General features: G+C 40.7%; 1 protein-coding gene across 10 annotated transcripts in view; it reads right to left on the minus strand.

The window, feature by feature from the left end:
- Window positions 1-11,721, minus strand: part of RAB27B (RAB27B, member RAS oncogene family) — a 120,948-nt gene that overhangs the window by 22,856 nt on the left and 86,371 nt on the right. The window contains exons 1-2 of one of the 10 annotated variants that reach the window (XM_078384129.1): window positions 5,153-5,536; window positions 3,433-3,474 (exon numbers count right to left, since the gene is read on the minus strand). The exons of 7 other annotated variants lie outside the window; for them this stretch is intronic. The gene's annotated coding sequence lies outside the window, so the exon portion shown is untranslated. Of the gene's footprint in view, window positions 1-3,432; window positions 3,475-5,152; window positions 5,537-5,556; window positions 5,832-11,721 lie in introns of those variants that run through there. 2 more of the 10 variants (XM_020800301.3, XM_020800291.3) reach the window with 2 other exon arrangements.

Consider the following 11,721-nt stretch of genomic DNA (forward strand, 5'->3'; position numbering starts at 1 on the left):
AAGATAGTGCTCAAGACCGCTTATAAATTTTTTATAATAATAAAAATGGATAACCCACATTTTGTTTAAAAATCATTAGAGAACACTTAGAATTATATATACTAGCCCTGCCATTATTAAAATCAAGCAGACACATTAAAATCAGCAAGGATATAGATTAAAAAGAGCACAGTAGGGCATCTTAGGCATCTTATGCCAAACTAGAAAAATACCGTATTTTTCGCACCATAAGACACACTTCTTTCCCACAAAACAGGGGGGTGGAAAGTCTGTGCGTCTTATGGAACGAAGAAAACAGATTATATTTTCCTGTTTTATTCTCCTAAAAAATTGGTGCGTCTTATGGAGCGAAAAATACAGTACTGTTTGTTTTACTCCCTACATAAAGTTAATCAGAATGGAAACAGATTGCAACTTGGAAGGAAGTGCACTCCCATAGTCTGGGAGCAGTTAAAGGTGTAAAACAGCTTTCTCCCTTTCTCCAAAATATATATTCCAGATTATTTTGCATTCCTTGCCACTCTGCTCTTCTAGGTTCTTTTCCCAAGCAACACTAACCCATGATTTAAGTTAGAAGGAGAGGAACCTGCTTTCAGAGGACATACTTCCCCTCTCCTCTTTTGCAACCGCGTTTCTAGATTTACATTTATCCTATGTTTCTGACCTTGTGGGAACTCTAATTAATCAACACTCCAAATATCTAGGAGTTCATTATTTAATCAAATATGGCTTTAGTATTATTCTTCTGGTTTATTCCCTACTTAGAATTCTATGGGTTTGGAGATAATTGGAAATATAGTTCTTATTAGAAGTGATGACATCATCTCATCTCATCTCTCCCTCCTGGGTGTTCCAGAAGAGAGGGAAGCAGGAACATGCAAACTGATGGATATATTTTTTGCAGCTTATGCACGTGCAAAATAGATCACAGGACTTTTGCATCCAAACCCGGACAGCACTTCTACACTCTTAAATGCAAAAGAAGACGGTCACAGAGAACAGTTTTGCCATCACATTTTTTTCAATAAGGAGTCGTCGGAGGTGGGAAAAGTTACTTTTGGGGACTACAAGTACCAGAATCCCCAACCAGCATTATTTTTTATTTTCTTTGAGAAGGATGTATAAGCATCCTGTTGCTATACTTATGGCATGATGTCATCTTAACCATTCATTCATTGGCTTCCAAATCAAGCAGTAAAAAACATTTGAATTTGAAAACCTTCAACCGAAGAATCATGTGTGATATAACATCAGTGTTAGTTTCTATTCCTTCGTCAACACTTCTTTTACTTCAATACTTGGATTCATTTCTGTATTCAGCTTTTGAATGACTTTTCAGCTGAGGTCACTGTCCCTGATTCAAGTATTGCTATTATTATACTAACAATGGTTTCTGTTTCTGGCAAGAAAAAGTTAACTTTCAACCTTGGTGTAAGTAGGTGGGATGCACTGTGAACAAGAGGACATATGAGAACAGCCAACACAATACAGTGGCACATTATATCCCAACCAATACTGTTGTCTCCAAGATGTTCCATGTTAATGAATGAGAAAGGTGACAGACAGACTGACAGACTGACAGACTGACAGATGATAGATAGATAGATAGATAGATAGATAGATAGATAGATAGATAGATAGATAGATAGATAGATAGATAGATAGATAGATAGATAGATAGACAGACAGACAGGCAGGCAGGCAGGCAGGCAGGCAGGCAGGCAGGCAGGCAGGCAGGCAGGCAGGCAGGCGTGACAAGTCATATATGCTCCCTGCTGTCGCAAAACATTCATTTGAGATTTGACCAAAGTATTAATAACTTTACAAGTAATTTACAAATGATTTGCAAAGATAAGAAGCTGCATCTGTAGTCTGAACATGTTAGGGGATGAGATGGTTGGACAGTGTCCCCGGAGCTACCAACATGAATTTGACCCAACTACAGGAGGCAGTGGAAGACAGGAGGGCCTGGCGTGCTCTGGTCCATGGGGTTACAAGGAGTCGGACACGACTAAACAACAACAGCAGCTTTTTATACCTTTTGAAAATAGCTTAAAAGCAATGCCATCTTGCTTTGGTATTGCATGTTTAAAATCCACAGTGAAAACAATGTTCCAGATACTTTTCCATTTAGCAACCACATCATGTCTTCTCCTCCCCTTCCCTGCCAAGTTTCTAGATATTAATAAACAAGGGTCTTTTCCCTTGTGTCTCACTGCTTTCAAAACCTGCTTGGTAGCTATATAAATCATACCTGTCATAGACTCCTGTAAACCAGGCCAATTGTTTAATACATAGACAGCCCGTTCTGTCACATGTCAGGAACAGAAGTAGTTCACCACGGCTGCTGACAACGAAATCATTGTTCAGCCACGCTCAACCCACACAGTGTAGAAAATATCAGGCATCTGCCAATGGCAACAGTAATTTGTGACTAAAATCCTACTTACTACATGCCACTGCCTGATTTCCATTCACATAACAGTTAGCAGGAGGGGATAAAAAAAGCTGTGCAGAAATTCACAACTACAATAACATCAATCATGCCTGCTTGCACATTACCAGTAATTTAAATGCACTTCACATGCATGTATCACCCGCAGGCCCATTCTTCCCAGTGGCAGATGAACAATGAGCAATATGGGTATTAATTTCAGTGGTGTCGCCTTCTTCCTCTCTGTTCTTGATAGCTGGGTTACACAGTTCGACACATTTGTTGAACCGGAAATTGAACAAATTCAGCTCAGTTCCTTGTCATAATGCTGGCAAAGACTACAATGTCCTCAATCACACTTCTCTTCCCAGAGCTCCTGAACCTTTAATAGAATGTGGAGATGGGGAGATGTAAGCCTTTCCTCCCCAGTGCAGCTGTTGATATACAGTGGTACCTCACAAGACAAATGCCTCACAGGACAAAAAAACTCACAAGACGAATGGTTTTGGCAGTGGGGTTGATGACTCAAATGTTCCTATGGCCGTGCTTCAAAAGACGAATATTTTCCGTTTTTTGTTCCTGCCTCATGTTAGCTGATTTTTAAAATGTTTTTCTATGATGTTTAAAAAGTTTAAGTTTTTTGATTGAAATTTTTGAAATCATCTGCACAATATGTATGGCTTTAAAGAGCACTTAATAAACCCTTTGTAAACCAAATTTGACTTTGTTCTGACATTTTTTGCCCATAGGAATGCATTAATTAAATTTCAATGCATTCCTATGGGAAAACGTGTTTCGCAAGATGAATTTTTCGCAAGACAATATCAACCGCGGAATGAATTAAATTCGTCTTGCGAGGCACCACTGTATTCAGCCCGGAAAGTACCAGGCCAAAACTTCCTGCTCTCTAATTTTGCACTCCCATTGACAGGTGGAGGGAGGGTTCAACAATGTTTGTGTTGCTGAGGAGCTCTTCAGCTTGGAGCTATCATATTTACCTCAGAATGCCCTTCAGAATGATTGTAGATTGAGATATAAGCCTAAAACCAGAGGAAAGGAACGACATCATCAAAAGAAGTTTCAAATCTTCTATCATGGTTATTCAAACAGCATCTACTGACTGGCTTCACTCTCTTGCTTTAACTTTTCCAGCTTGTTAGCTGACAACACTCTACCCGGGCCTCTTCTGTTCACAGATTGTGTGTTCCACTGTCAAGCTGTGGTGCCCTCCATTGTTACTTTTTATAGGTCAGTTACTACAAATATTCTTAAAGTCAAATCTAAGGATGCTCTTGTTTCTAGCACAGTTCATTAACAGCTAAACCTCAGGCAGAAATTTTACAGTAACTGTTTTCCTACCACAGTAGCTCTGTGATCTTCTGCTGTTGAATTTCGTGCAGCTGGGGAAAACCATAGAAGAGCCTTAGGATATCTTGATATAAACAGAGGTAGTGAATATGTGGCCCTCTGGATATCAATAGAACACAACTCCTATATTTTTTGAACTTTGGCTTTACTGGCTCGGTCCGGTGGCATTTGAGTCCACCCATCTTAGGAGGCCCCAAAGTCTGGTGCCCAATATACTAGTGAAATCTATTTCATATTGTGGTATCTTCAGACAACAGATGTGCATGCATGTGGGTATAAAGGATGTAACCAGGGTAGATATATAGAAATGACTGAAACATAAACAGATTTTAAAGACCGATGAAGCCAGCTGAGGAAAGGGGAAATTGCAATCTTAACTGGGGTGTTTGTGCTGCCTCAGATTCTCTTGGCTTATTGTTCAGAAATGCTGAAGGATGAGGAACGAATATCTCAGGGCTCATGGGCACCAGGTCCAGAAAATAATTATGCCAGAGACTGAGAGGTTGGTTGTGAAGACCAATCCTAAAACTCAAGACTGCAGCAACCTGAGGAAAACTGTGAAAGTCTGGGGAAACAACGAAAACAAAGCTGCTATTTGGTGCACCATGCTTTGTGCTCTTACTTGCACTCTTCTGTACCAATTTGTTTCTTAACAATGAGTCAATGCAATGCTTTCTTTCCAAGCAGCAAGATGCCCACCAAATACAGTCAGAGAGATGAGCTGTAGCTGAGTGTCAACCCCATACACTCCTTTGGCTTGGTGCCCATGCTTCTTTTCACTCCTGTTTCTTCTTGTTCTCCACCTTGTAGCACCCTTGACTTCTTCGCCTGCTCCCACAAAGCTTTAATCCTAATTTAGCCACACTCCTTTTTACTGGAAGTGGCAAGACCTCACCTCAGCTATGTCACTTTCGATTTCACAGCCTCAAGTAACAGTGTGGTGTAGAGGGAGAACAAGGTTCTTCAACACCAAGAAGAAGGCTGGTCCCTAAACAACAGTCTGTAATCTTTTTCTCCCATTTGAGAGTTACCCCTCTCACATTTGACCGAAATTGTTCTGGCAAATAAAAAAAAATACAGATTGACTCTTAGACATGAGTATTCGTATCAAAAAAGGCCCATGCTCTTCCCAACAACTAAAACCTCAGTGTAACACTGTCTTTTTATGAGCTACTGGAATAACAGACTAAACTTCTAGCATAGAAAGAGATGCTACCACCCTGCTAATGTTTTCAGAGCAAGATGATGTTAAAGAACACAGTTACACGGGTGAATGGAAAAGCTGGCAGCCTTTTCAAGAAGTCTCTACTTCTGGACTTCTTCCGCATAGTAGGAGTGACTCCAACTTACCCCACAAAGAAGAAGAAATAGCAGAAGCTTGACAAAAGCAAACCAGTGATCCCACAAAAGCATCACTCTTCTGTAATCTACTGCAAGATGCGGAGATGAACTTCGGACAAAAGCCACATGCAAGAACTTTTTCCTCAGACATACTTCAAAGAAAAAGGAAGTTGAGGAAAGAAAGTTTCCCCCATCAGGAAAGCTAAGATCAGGAACAACTTTGTAATACACCTTTCCTGTTTCGCTGTTCCTTGCCTTAAAACCTTGCACATTCAACCCACTAGAGTGCATGACTTTGCATCATCAAGAATTGTGTTAATGTCTGTGGACAGCATCTTAAGAAAATAAAGAAGTATTACTGTTCTCTGAAAGTCATGGGGTGAAAGTGGCTTCCTGTGCCACTGCACACAAACCAGGAAGGATGTTTATCACATCATTTTTCTTTGCCGCTCAGGTTGAATTGTATGTGTTTTCAAGCGTCCCTTTAAGGCGGTAAGCAGAAATGCTGCTGTATTTTCCAAGGGCGGGCTGGGTGGAATATATGAGAGTGGAAGGATTTAACAGTGGTGCAGCTACCTTCTTTTTGATAGTTAAAGGCTTCTGAGCCTTTAACTACTACTTATTCAGTTCAAATACTATATGCAGGACAGGATGTGCCTGTTGGACATCTGCCTGCCACAGAGCTGTTAAAGGTGCAAACTCTCAGCCAATCAGATTGCCTTTGTGTTAACTTGAGACAGATGCAGGGATGGTTACAAGTTTCCCCCCCCCTACTGGAAGATGACTTCATAAAGAATTCAAGGTTACATGAATTTATTCTGCATGATGGTCAGGAGGCAGAGAAATAACAGTACACCCAGACAACACTTTTGGTGCCTGATTCTAATTATGTGAGGATAAGTAACAAATAAGCTTGTGCAATATTGATGCACACCCTCCTTTCCTTTTACTCTCTTAAAAAATGCCTTACCCCACGGCTAATTATAATCTCAACCACACAGAGTGATCTGTGCTGAAGTTGGTATTTGTGCCAGGGTGCTTAAATCTAAAGTGTTTGCTACCCATCATTCTTAAAACTGTGCACAGGTGCAAACAGCATGCCCTATTCTTCCAGTGGAGAAGACAGAATTTGACGACCATCTAGATCTGTCGAAAAATCCCTCGTTTGCCTCTGGCTGGCCACCAAACCTGAAAGCTACCACCCCATCTCTCTTGTCTCCTGCAGTCTTTTGAGTGCTATAGCCTCATTCTCTTAATTTTCTTCCCAAGCAAATAAAAAAAAGTATACTGATATTTTTGAATGGTTTCAGCGTGCAGCTGTCAGAGTGGAAGCAGCTGATAAGAATTATACTCTGTAGTGAAGAGGGGGCTAAAGTTAAACAAGGTGTTGCAGAGAATTAAAATGCTTCTGCTTCCTTAACACCTCATTCTGGTTCTTGCTGAAAACTGGGGTCACTTTTAACTTCCCAAAGCAACCATTTTCCCTCTTGACAGTATATACACTTCTCCAATTTTCTCCCTCGATTTATATACATCTAAATTTTATTTTAAATGCACTGAATTTTGTCCTGCTGTTCCCAGTATAATAATGATATTTGTGAGAGAAAACTTGGGTCCCTGAAAGCCTTATGCCTTCTCTTCTGCACCTTTCATTGATAAATATTATAGCTCATTCAGCCAACTTTATTAATATACAGGGCAGGCAGAACAGAAATACAAGGTTCTTGTAAGCACAAAAAGTTGCTGCTTTCTGACTCAGGATGGCCATAACTCTGGTTTAATCTACCCCACCTGGAAATGTTGATCTTTCTTGATTAGTGTGCTTGACCACCAGACACTTTCAAACCATTGACCAATATTTCCTAAAGGACATTCACATTAAAATAAGGCCCAGCTTAGAAAACTGTGTCGTGGAACCTCCAAAAGAGAGAGAGAAGGATTGAGAGAGAAAGATTGGACAAAACAAAGCCTAAAGCAGTTGGGTTGATGGAGATCTGATGTCACTAATGGTCAGTGTGGTGAGCAGCTTTCATCAATCCACTTACTGCTGAATGGGCTGTAAGTGGAGGCAACAGGATGAGAGCAACTGAGAGCACTGGATAAACAATCACATATTGCAGGAACTATACCAAAGCAATGTGGTAGAAGTGTCACAAAATACCAGTAGCTGTGTCAGCCTAACAAAATACATAGAATTCCCATGGAAAATAATCAGGCTTCCTCATACTTCCCTTTACATCATGTAGTTAAAGGGAAATGCTTTGATTTTAACCATGGTATTGTCCAGTATTTTTACAGAGTATTATTTTTACAGCAGTATTTTTCCTGCTCCTGGGGAATCGTACTGTTTCCCTCTTTCTCGGGACAACATTAGTGCCTTTGTGACATTCCAAGTCTCATCTCAGACGTCTTTGTTTGCCTGACAATTAGCACATCACACCTTTAAATAAACACAAATGCTGCTATCCTTTAAAAGGCTTGAAGCAAAGTCTCCGGATCAATGTGGGCCTGCAAAAATGAACAGAGCAACAACAAGCACAGCTGCTGTCTGGAAAACATTACTCAGGAATTTACGACCTGCTAACACTTGTTAACAGTGCTCCACTACTAGTTTTTTTTAATTCAGATGGGAGCATGGTGGGCGAGTTTAGTTTTTCCTTTGCCATTGACTGATATCGCTACCACAGCCTTTAGTTCACAAGATTTGCACATAACTGTTACTTATAACTGTTAACAATTAGGATGCTAACAATTCATAGGTTCACCATAAAGCAGAAAGGAATTGATCGTGCAGAAAAAGAGCAACATCTCATTAATCATCTTTTTTTCTCCGAATGGTGTGGTTCACAAAACGCGTCTGCAAAGCTAAAACTACCTGGGACAGAAAGGGGAACCTGAAATGAGCATATCTGCTTAGCTACAACCCATCTTTTTGGTTATTTCTGTATCCAGATTTAGTGGGTGTGCTCCTGCTATCATGACTATAATCGCAGTAAATGTACTGTGTATCTTGGTGTGCCCACTGAGAATTTCCATATCTAAAGAGGGAACATACCTTTACTTAGGCTTAATCGCTGGTGACTACACCCTAAACCAGATTTTACAAGGCTCAGAAACTCATAGCATTTCCTTCTAGGCCACTGTAATCACTGTCTATCATGAGAGCTTTTCCTTATCATTGTTCAAACTTTCTCAAATGTCAAAACTGAACTGGGTGTGCAAACACAGCTGTGTGCAGAACCTCTTGTACATCCACATCAAACATGAGAGGCCTGAATTTTAAAAACGTATGGAAGCGTCATGATTTAGCCACAATCTAACTTTTCAAAACACCAAACTAGACACATGGGGTAATTGGATGTATATTAATAAAAATAATTGCATATTGTCAAGTCAACTACTAATGCCAACCCTTTCCAGGTCTTCTACATATAGGACACCCTGAAGTGGTTTACCATTCCCTTCTTCTCAGGGTTACCTGGGGCTGCGCAGCTTGCCCATGGCTACACTGGCTGGCTCTTCCTCCAGAACGCACAGTGAAAAACTGAACTTACAACCTCTGCCTCCACAAACATTGAGTTATCCAGCCACCAACTGGGTGTATATGAGACATATATTTTCTCTATGTAGACAGAGGCATAGGCTGCTTTCTTTAAAATAACAAGGCGCACAATACAACCCTTATGTTGCTGTAGCTTTTAAGCAGTTTCCCCCTAGTTTGATTCTGAAATGAAGCAGGCAAGTACACCTTGTCAGATTAGGAGACTTGGATTCGAATCCCCACTCAACCCCCATCTGCACAACGCTTTATCAGCAAATCTATTGAGCAAGCACTATGTGTACATTTTGGCCCATGTCTCAGTTGTCTAGACTCTAGAGGGCAGAACGAACTGTGTCGTGTACATGTCTTTTGTTTTGTAAATAGCAGCTGTGGGGAACCCTGTGCAGCTCCAGGTCTGCCGATTTGAGGAAGAAATAACTTTCCCCCCTCCACACAAAACATGACAAATACCTCTTTTCAAGGGAAGCTTCCACTGGAGACAGTGGAGATTTCCCTCAAACTATACGACTGGCAGAGAGTCTCAAAGAATGAATGTGAATTACATGCACAACAATTAATGTTTGGCTCTTCGTTGGTACAGGCATAAATCGTTCAGCAAAATCAGTGAGATATACAGATGCTTATAATGTTGGATGATATGCAAAGTTTTTGTGCCAAGCTCAAATGAAAGACTTTTCACATTGTGGGAAAAAAAAATTTATAGCAAGAAGAACAAAGTTTTAAATCAGGAATGAAATAACGTTTATGGCCCACCATCATCACATGGCAGGGATTCAAATATGCAGCTTAACTTTGACGTGAAATGTAACTTCATGCTCTGACCTTTTACTTTGGAGAGCCTCCAAGTTTATAATTCTATTCTTCTATTCCATTTTTCTTCTTTCATTTACCTAAAGGAAATCTAAAGCCTTCAGTTTCTAATCTCAGAAAGCATTGCCCGATCCAGTTCATGCCCTTCTAAGCGACAGACAAACACCGCTGCGGGCTATGTTTTAGCTCAACTTTCTTCGCGTTTCTCTTCAGTGTTTTGAAATTTTTGGTGTGAGGGTTTTTCAAAATCATCGGTATGCTGCAGTCACTCCCTCATATTCTCTACTACATGGGAGACAGGGAAAAATACATTATCAGGTACACCACAGTGGCAGGCACTAAATTTAACCGTACCTGGTTCTCAAGAGGCAGGGAGAGGATTGAGTCTTACATAACAATATAACATGACTTCATAACGTAAAAACATAACAATAGTCCATTGCTTTAGAGTACTTTTTGGAGCCATGGAATACTGAACTGTCCAAAGCCCTGTGCTGTATTCCAGTTCTTGGTCCATCTCATGACAGGGCATGGTCAAGTTGCAGAGGTGTACAGGAAATAATCTTTATATGTAAGACTAAGGACTTGTTGCTTTCTCTGTTTAACCACTGCTACTACACACTGATAACAGAAACTGACAATCTGTACTGCATAAAGTAAAATCCATATCTTTCCAACAGTTCTTTCAGATGAATCTTCAGTGGTGACGCTTAGCTCTGATGTTGTTTTATTTAAAGAAAGACTCCTGGATGAAATTTACTCCACTTTAGATACTTGCAGGAGCCATGAGATGGTTGGTGATGTAAAATCATGACAATAAGAGATGTTTCAGTGTAGATCAGTCCTGGGAAGGAGGGGTTATTGTAAAGTTGGAGTGATGCAATGAGAATCTCTTGTCCAAGGGCCCTTATGAGCTTCTTGATGTTGCTGTGTGATGACAAGTCATTTTCGACTTATGTCAATGCTATGAATGAGCAATCATCAAAATGTCCTGTCCTCAGTAGCCCTGTTCAGCTTTTGCTCAAGGTTATGGGTTCCTTTGGAGAGTCAATCCATCTTGTATTTAGTCTTCCTCCTTTCCTGCTGCCTTTCACCTTTCCCAGCATTCCCCCCCCCCCCCAAGAATCCTGCCTTATCATGATGTGCCCAAAGCAGGACAACTTCACTGTCAGTATTTTTGCCTCCAGAGATAGTTCAGGCTTGATTTCATCTAGGACCCACTTGTTTGTCTTTCTGGCTGTTCAGTGGACCTGCAAAGCTCTCCTCCAGCACCACATTTCAAACAAATCAATTTTTTCCCGTCAACTTCTTTTTACTATCACACCCATTATGTGGTAATTGAAAATGCAAGGGTGTGGATGGCCTTGGTCTTGATTCCAGTGACATATCCTTACACTTGAGTTTAATTTCTAGTTTGTTGTTGCTCTTCCGAGTCTCAGTCTTCTAATTTCTTGACTGCACTCATTTGGATTGATGATTAGACAAAGGGACTGTATACAAAATCTCTGTTTCAGTTTTTTCATTGCCAATGCCACAGTTGTGTAGTTCTTCTGTAGTCATGATTTTAGTCTTTTTAATGTTCAACTGCAGTTCTGCTTTGGCACTTTCTTTTTCACTTTGACTAAAGTTCTTTCGAGGGACGTGGTGGCGCTGTGGGCTAAACTGCAGAAGCCTGTGCTGCAGGGTCAGAAGACCAGCAGTCGTAAGATCGAATCCACGCAACGGAGTGAGCTCCCATCTCTTTGTCCCAGCTCCTTGCCAACCTAGCAGTTCGAAAGCATGCAAATGCAAGTAGATAAATAGGTACCACCTCAGTGGGAAAGTAAAACAGCATTCCCTAGTCACGCTGGCCACGTGACCATGGAAACTGTCTTCGGACAAGCGCTGGCTCTACGGCTTGAAAACGGGATGAGCACCGCCCCCTAAAGTTGGACATGACTGGACTGAAAATGTCAAGGGTAACCTTTACCTTTACCTTAAAGTTCTTTCATGTCATTACTGCTTTCCGCCAGTAAGATGGCGTCATCTGCACATTTTAAATATAAGCCTCGCTCTATTAATTATAGTGAACAAACTTCAAATTCAGGGGGTCCAGCATTATGCTGAAAAACAATTCACCTTAGAATATTTACTTAGTGTAAATTCCACTGAAATCAAGATGACTTTTCTGTAAACTCAGTGTCAAAAGTGTGAAACTGATGAATCA

The sequence above is a fragment of the Pogona vitticeps genome, chromosome 2 (assembly GCF_051106095.1).
Source record: "Pogona vitticeps strain Pit_001003342236 chromosome 2, PviZW2.1, whole genome shotgun sequence".
NCBI lineage: Eukaryota > Metazoa > Chordata > Lepidosauria > Squamata > Agamidae > Pogona > Pogona vitticeps.